At 45.9% G+C, this 8,270-nt stretch overlaps 1 long non-coding RNA gene across 1 annotated transcript; it reads right to left on the bottom strand.

The window, feature by feature from the left end:
* Positions 1-1,919: 1,919 nt before the first annotated feature.
* Positions 1,920-7,965, bottom strand: LOC308343656. The gene is made up of 4 exons (XR_013966890.1): positions 7,910-7,965; positions 7,686-7,796; positions 6,464-6,572; positions 1,920-3,803 (listed from the first exon to the last, which is right to left on the bottom strand). It is a non-coding gene; the product is annotated as an uncharacterized lncRNA (long non-coding RNA).
* Positions 7,966-8,270: the final 305 nt, after the last annotated feature.

Raw genomic sequence — 8,270 nt, 5'->3', positions numbered from 1 at the left:
TGACCACCATTGCCTGTCCTCAAAACAGTTCATTATCCCCAGATGGTCTAGGAATCAGCTGGAGATGGGCTGCAAGGAATGCTGGGCACCTTGTTTGAAGCCCTATCTTCAAGCAAGCACCCTACTTTTCCTTGGATTGTAAATTTATCTGGTGTGGCTGGGAGAGGCTGATGGAGAGAAGGAGGAGGAGTACCCACTAATCCCCCCAAGACAACACTTGCTGCTTCTGGTCCCTTGGGCCCAGGGAAGGCTCTGAGCTGCTCTGGGCTCTAGCCTTCAGAGGATAAGACATGTCAAAATCATACAAAAAAATACCTGCACTAAATATCACATGGGTGTTCAGTCTCTGAGGACCGGGTGCCCGGCACCATCGATGGCCCTAAACCTCCCCGGCACTGCTAACAGCATCTGGGCCCCTGGAAAAGGCTTCTCCACATCTTTCGTCTTCTGTCCATGAAACAAGCACAGGCTCGTTCAAATGCAAGGAAGACCTGTGCCTTGGCCCACCCAGACACTGGAGCCGCTGCTTCTTCCGCGAGCAGAGTATGCAGGCCACGGGAGGGTGTGGGTGGGAGAAATGTCAAGTTCATCAACTAGCTCAGTCCCTCCCAGAGAGTAGGAATGGGTGGTTTCACAAGGATGCCACATTTCTCCTTTTATTACCTCTCTTCACTTTCCAGGAGGGGTTCTAGACCATTTCATATTTTTTTTTTCCTGAAGTTTATTTTTAAGGGAGAGAGAGCAAAAGCTAGCAGGGGTGGAGGGAATAAGAGGGGCAGAGGGAGAGAGAGAATCTTCAGCAGGCTCCACACCCAACGAGGGGCCCAATGCAGGGCTGATCTCAGGACGCTGAGATCATGACCGGAGCTGAAATCAAGAGCTGGATGCTCAACCCACGGGGCTACCCAGACACCCCAAGACATGAATTGATATTGAGTTCGCCACAGGTGCACGGGGAGCCTGAGGACTGTCACAGTACCAGCAATTGACCCTGTACTCCAATTTGTACAGACCTAACATGACTGAAGCATGCTACTGACTGAGTAGCTGGAAGGACCATGGAACGTTTTTGAAAAATGCACAAATGTGGAAATATTGTACATGTTTAAAACTTCTGCTTTGTAAGGAAGGAAATTCTGAGACATGTTATTATATGGTGAACCTTGACATTCTGCTCACTCAGAATGTCAGTCACAGAAGGCCCAGTACTGTATGATTCTTAGGTATTTTATGAGGCACCTAGAGGACTCAAGTTCATAGAGACAGAAAGCAGAATGCAATTCCCAGGGGGCTGGGGGAGGGGCTGGGGAGTTAGGATTTAGTGAAGACAGTTTCTGTTTTGCAAGTTGCAAAAGTTCTGGAGATGGACGGAGGTGATGGTTGCACAACAGTGTGACTGTGCTTAATGCCACTACCTGCACACTTAAAAATGGCTAACCTGCCAATGGTATGTTACATGACTTTGACCCCAATTTTAAAAAATCATGTAAACTAACCATTAAATAAATAAATTTTTAATCTACTCACAAATAATTTTTTTAAAGATTTTATTTAGTTATTTGAAAGAGAGAGACACAGCGAGAGAGATAACACAAGCAGGGGGAGTGGGAGAGGGAGAAGCAGGTTTCCTGTTGAGCAGGGAGCCTGATGTGGGGCTCAATGCCAGGACCCTGGGATCATGACCCAAGTCAAAGGCAGATGCTTAACGACTGAGCACCCAGGTGCCCCCAAAACAGTTTCTATTCAAGCATTTGATGCTCATTAATTATAATTTATATTTTGCTTTTTCACTTTAAGGGATAACTTTGAATACCTTAGAAGAAATTTTTTCAGAAAACATCTATAAGAAAAATAGTTTTAATTGTTTAACTTTTTCCACTTACTTTATATTTTTGATAAAATACGCTCACATTTTGTATACTTTGGACAGAAATATTTTATTCAATAGTCAGTTAACTTGGTGAATAGCTTTTAAACCTTCAGACACACCACAAGGCGTCCTCAGCTTATCTCTGGTTCCAGATCCTGCAAAGAGAAGGGCCTTCCACTGGTGATAAAGGATCTTCGCCAAGCACCTTAGTCCTCTCACTCTTGCTGCTTACTCTCCCCAAGAACCCCTTCTGTCCATTCTTTGCTGCCTGAATATACCTCAAAGCACAGTACCAATGTCACCTCCTCCTGGAAGCCCTCAGTCACTTCAGGCAGGATAAACCCTGTTTCCTGAAAGCGATGCCCACCCTTCTGTTACTACACACATTTCACTGCATTATTGTTATTTTTTCCCATGGGTTTTCTGCTCCAGACTATATGGTCCTTGAAGTCCTTTACAGTGCCTTCTTTGTCTTTACTTCTGAATCTCTAGGCCAATGAAGACGACCAACAAAATGGCTATAGAATAAATTTTCATTTTCTCGATGATGCCAAGTCATCATTTTAAATATAAGAATCTATGAAGCTACACGGAGCATTTTTCCTAAGCACCGTAAGTTCTCTCCCCATGAGAGTACTGCTCCCTCCAGCTGTGTGAAGATGCTGGAGAAGTGGGGTGACCTTGTGCCTTGTCTCCCCAGGATTACACTTATTGTCCCAATGTAATTATTAATAGTACCCACTTTCACTCTCAAATGTGTCCTGTTTTACCAGAATTGAACTACAGTGAGTAATGTTTGAAAAAATGTGATGTGACATGGCCTTCCCTAAGGGCATGTTACTATCCTTTAAAAAGAAGAAAAACAAGTGTTGGAGAAATGGGAAATATGTTCTGATCCAACCTCTGAACGGTGAAGGGGTCTTTCCCGCCCTCTCAGATCAATCTATGTTCGTAATCTTGAGGAACCTGACCAGGGTGAGCTTCCCAAACAAGCCCACCCTTCCTCAACTTGACTCCCCCTGCACACACATAAATGTTTGTGAACCTCAGGAAATTGTACTCTCAGAAGTTTCTAGAATATATGCTGTTGAAGGGCAAGCAGTATGCTGTCCACCTTTGCCAAGGACAATATAGGATGGAATGACTATGGGTCTGGAAAACGGTCTCAGTTTGCAACCCAGGCAGACACACTGCCGTTTAGCATCTTTGACTCCATAACCAGTAGGTCATGCAAGAGACATGACCCAGAACTCATTCAGGTAACACAGCCTGGCATGTGGCCTCCTTGGAACCCCATTGGATGGAGACATTCTGCAGCACACTTTTGTCACATCAAGAATCTACTGTGAGCTGAATGGTATTAAACATTTTGATTCATTTGTCCCTTTAAGGAGTGAGGAGGTGGGAGATCAGCGGAAATTACCAATTCACACGGTATCTTTACAAAGCGAAGAAGAAGAGGAAGGAGAAGAGGAGGAGGAGGAGGAGAGAAAAAAGAGGAGAAGGAGGTAAGAGAGTGATAATTACTCTCTGCCCCCAGGTCCTGACGGAGTGGTGAGTCTCTGAGACACTTCAAGTAGGCGCCATGTATTGTGTAAGTGCTGGCCGGCTGGCAGACTGCCTGGTTCACATGACAGCGATATCTGATGATTCTGGCAAGGCAAGGTGGGGTGGAAAGGTGCCTGGGATCCAGGAGACAAAGAATGGGGGAAGGGATGGGATCGTGAGGGTCTTGAAAATGAGGGGTACAAGGCACATAGAAGTATCTATGTGGAGCGCCTAGGTGGCTCAGTTGTTAACCATCTGCCTTCTGCTCAGGTCATGATCCCAGGGTCCTGGAATCGAGTCCATCATCGGGCTCCGGGCTCGGCGGGAAGCCTGCTTCTCTCTCCCACTCCCCCTGCTTACGTTCCCTCTCTCGCTGTGTCTTTCTCTGTAAAATAAATAAATAATAATCTTAAAAAAAAAAAACAACAACAACAAGCATCTATGTGAACGGCATCCCTTTAGTCCATGAATCCGGGACACCCCCTGTCTCTTGCTGAAGACCACACCCCATGGTGCATGAGCCCATGTCCCTCCTTACTCCTGACCCTCGTCCCAGGACCCCAGTCTTTGGGTTCAGCCGAGGGAGAACTATAAAATGCCCCCTCCTGACTTCCGCTGGGGTGACCGCCTCCACCTCCTATAGCTCAGACTCCTGTGTGGTCATTTTGAAGATTCCTGATCACTGAGCGGTGGGGGCAGATGGAGTCAAAACAGGAAGGGTTCTAACACAAAGCTCCCACCTCCTGTGTCAGACCCTGTCGTGGGCGCGGGCACACAGTTTTTCCTGCATAATCCTGGCCTCAACGGGAAGTAAGCGTCTCTGTTCCCATCGTACACAGGGAGACAGTGGCTCCAAGGACTTCTGGCTTGTCTAGCCTTACCAGTGAGTAGCAGAACTGAGATTTGAACTCAGGGATTTCTGGCTTTTTCGAGAGGCTTTGACACCTCTGTGACCACAAGTACACAGAACAACGTCTACCCACAGCCCCCCGCCCCCGCATTTCTTTGCCAATTCTCACTTCCAGGCCTGGATTCAAGCTGCTCCTCTCCCCCCGACTGATCCTTCTCTATCTACTGATTCTGAAGCTACCCCACAAGGTCTACTACACGCTGACAGTTCCCCAAGCTCAAGGTTGCAAGCTTTTTCTATTCCCTCAGCCCTGTGCCAATCTACTGTAAGATGTATGAAATTTTTTTCCTTGCTACAAGAAACTATTTCCATATTTTTTCCTCTCTGATATGAGAATACAAATATGTCATATAGTCTTATATTTTCCATAAAATCTTGCTATGAAGTCAATAGCACTTGCCATGGATGTGGGTTACAGAATGGAAAACAAAGGGCCCTTCGTGCTGGCCGGAGTCAGAATGAGTTCTCTGCACACCCACCTCCCTCCCCACACAGCGAGCTTCTGGCCCGCATTTGGCCATCGTTGCGTCCCACCTCCAGCCCAGGCTCAGGCAACCAAGGCCTTTTAGGAAATGCACTTGCCAAGAAGAAAGGCTTCTATGCGTTACCAGGAGAAGGGTCTTATTAATCCTCAGACAGAGTCTATGAAACAGCTCTTATTATTCCCTCTTTGTAAGTGAGGAAACCAAATCACTTCAAAGTTAGAGATCCCGTGAAGAGGACAGGTTGAACGTGGACCCAAGTGTGTCCAGTGTCACAACTATACCCCTTCCTCTTTCTGTTGTCCAATTGAACACCATTCATAAGAGGAAAGATGCCCTCATACAGAGGAGTTAGATTAACGACATACGTGATCTGCTCACTGGAGTGCAATGTGCTATTAATTTGTGTTCTTACACCTGCAGTGCCCCTGAAGGTCATGGCCTCCATCCCACAGCAGGTGACCAAATTCATTCATTCACTCATTCATTCATTCATTCATTTGGCAAGCGCGTGCCGGTCTCCGACTTGTTGCAAAGCACTGTGGGAATGTAAAAACAGACCAAATGTGGGCCCAAAGACACTAAAGGCTAGAGTTGAACTTCATTTTACTTGCAGTATCTATTGAGCATTGACTCTGTGCAGGAATCTGCACTAGAATTTGGAGGAAAAAAAGATGAACAATCGTGGCCCCTCCTTGTGGAAATCATTAGAATTACAAGCAAAACACTGGAACCACCAAACTCAGTGACTTCCTTCTCCCCACCCCCGCCAGCCCAGTTACACAACACGGACAGCCGGCTATGCCTTGGCTCCTACATGGCTACGGTAAGCCCAGCCTCTTGTCTTCTCTTCTGGGGCCCTCAGGAGCAAAAATGTAGATACTTGATCTGTGTTTTCCCAGTGTATCAGTAAGGATAATAATCTCAGCACTTGATCAAATTATTTAATCCTTACCATGTCCCTAAGAGGGTCATTGCTCTCCTAATTTTGCAGATGAGGAAATGGATGTCCAGAAAGGTTAAGTAATTATCCCCAAGTCACACAGCCTAAGTTCAATTGACTTAGGCCGTCTGGGTATATTGACACTGGATAGCAAAACTCTACATTATATAAGGAGAGGAAGAGATAAAAATATCCAAGTAACTGTAAATAACCATACAGAGCCTATTAGAGCCTCATATGGGCTTCAAAGTCAATTTCTTGTCCTAGTTTATGTATTTAAGTGTCTTCCCAGATGACACTGGTTTAAATTGTGGGTTTACGCAGCTGGCTGCCTCTCACTAGCTTAAATAAAGGGAGCATTAGAGCTTTGATCTGGCAAATCCAGACCCCAAACTCGGCTACTGAGGGGCAGAGGAGAAGAATTTCCTCTACCCTGCTCTTTCTCCTGCCCCTCCCCCGTGTTCCCCAGGACTTGCCTCGGCTCAGCCAGGGACGAGACCTTCAGGGCAAATGTGCAGCTTCATTTAGAATTGATGGTTCATTGGTTTGCAACTGTGCCAGGTGTGGCTTCATACGTTATATATATTTTAATTTCCTGGTATTCTTTGGCACCATGCCATTTCACTAAGGGGACTTCCAAATGATCCAATAGGTCGTGTATAAGGGGGTAGGTCATTGTGCAGACTGATTCGAATCCAAGGGCTTCCCACCTGTTCCTCTCCATGAGGCCAGAGCCACGAAAGGCAAAACAGGTATTTCAAGGTCTCTGCTTCTCAGAATGGTGAAAATGAGGGCCCTCTGCAGAGCACAGTGAAACACCTGTTGACCAAAGCAATGGATGAAAGAAAGAAAGAAAGAAAGAAGTAGTTACACCAGTGTTGTTTGGACCAGCCACAGACTGAACTAAAAATGAGATGATGGCTACTTCTGGACTTCAGGGTAAGGGTCTAGCCTGGTGGTTTAATGACCCGGGTTCTAAATTCAGGTCAGCCTGAGTCAGATCTAGCAGGATCTAGCTCCTGCTTTGAAAACTTAGACAAGTTCCTTCCTAAATCCTTGAAAGCCTCCATTGCTTGGTGGCGTAAGGAGATGGTGCTCACACACCTGTTCCCAAGGTCTGTCATGAGGACTCAAAGTAAGTCCAAAGCCTGAAACCCAGTCAGCCGCAGCACACACAACTGGTTAGTACATCCTCATTGCCTTATTTTTTTTAAATATTTTATTTCTGTATTTGACAGAGAGAAAGACAGTGAGAGAGGGAATATAAGCAGGGAAAGTGGGAGAGGGAGAAGCAGGCTTCCTGCCAAGCAGGGAGCTGATGTGGGGCTCGATCCCAGGATGCTGGGATCATGACCTGAGCTGAAGGCAGACACTTAATGACTGAGCCACCCAGGCACCCCCCACATTGCCTTGTTTTTTAGAGCAGTTTTAGATTTCCAGCAAAACTGAGTGGAAAGTACAGAGTTCCCACGTACCGTTTGCCCCATCCCCAAGCCTCCTCCACTGTTGATTTCCCCCACCAGAGCAGGATATTTGTTACAATCCATGAACCTGCATGGGGGGCATCATTATCACGGAGAGCCTGTAATTTACATTATGAGTCGCACTTGTTGGTGGTACACAGTCCATGAGTTTGGACAAATTCTATGGATAGCCACCGTCATAGTATCATCTAGAGTAGTTCACGGCCCTAAACATCCCCTCTGCTCTGCCTGTTCATCTCCCCCACCCCACACCACAGCCACCACTGGTCTTTCTACGGTCCCCATAGTTTTGCCTTTTCCAGCATGTCAGAGAGTTGGAATTATACAGCGGGTCGCTTTTGCCTAATAACATACATTTAAGTTTCCTCCATGTCTTTCTAACTTAATAGCTCATTTTTTCTTAGCGCTGAAAATATTCCATTGTCTGGATGAACCACAGTTCACTTACCCATTCACCCACTGAAGGACATCTTGGTTGCTTCCAGGTTTAGGCAATTCTGAATACAGCTCCCATAAGCCACCATGGGTAGATGATTTTGTAGACATAAGTATTCAGCTCCTTTGGGTAAATATGAAGGCATGTGATCACTGGATCATATGTTAAGAGGAGGTTTAGTATCGTAAGAAACCCCTAAACCCTCTTCCAAAGCACACACTCTTTTGCATTCTCACCAGCAATAAATAACCCTTCCTGTCGCTCCACACCCTTGTCAGCATCTGGTGGTGTCAGCGTTCTGGATTTTGGTCCTACTAATAGATTTGTATCCCTTTGTTGTTTTAATTTGCATTTCCCTGATGACATACGACATTGAGTCACTTTCCGATTTTTTATGACCCCCATGAATGTTTGTAAGGGCAAAATGAGTTAATAGAAATGTAGTTAGCACAGTGCGTGGTCCATAACCATCATTCAATAAACTTTCGGCTTAAAAAGGAAAGTACCATTACTGGCATATTGAGTCATCTTGTTTTCTGGGGCTAAAGGACTCAGGGTCACTTTGGCGCCTGTGATGCTTCCCGCTCAGTTACTGGT

The sequence above is a fragment of the Martes martes genome (assembly GCF_963455335.1).
Source record: "Martes martes genome assembly, chromosome: 5".
NCBI lineage: Eukaryota > Metazoa > Chordata > Mammalia > Carnivora > Mustelidae > Martes > Martes martes.
The sequence above is the reverse complement of the archived record's forward strand: the minus strand, read 5'-3'. Positions and strand labels throughout refer to the sequence as shown.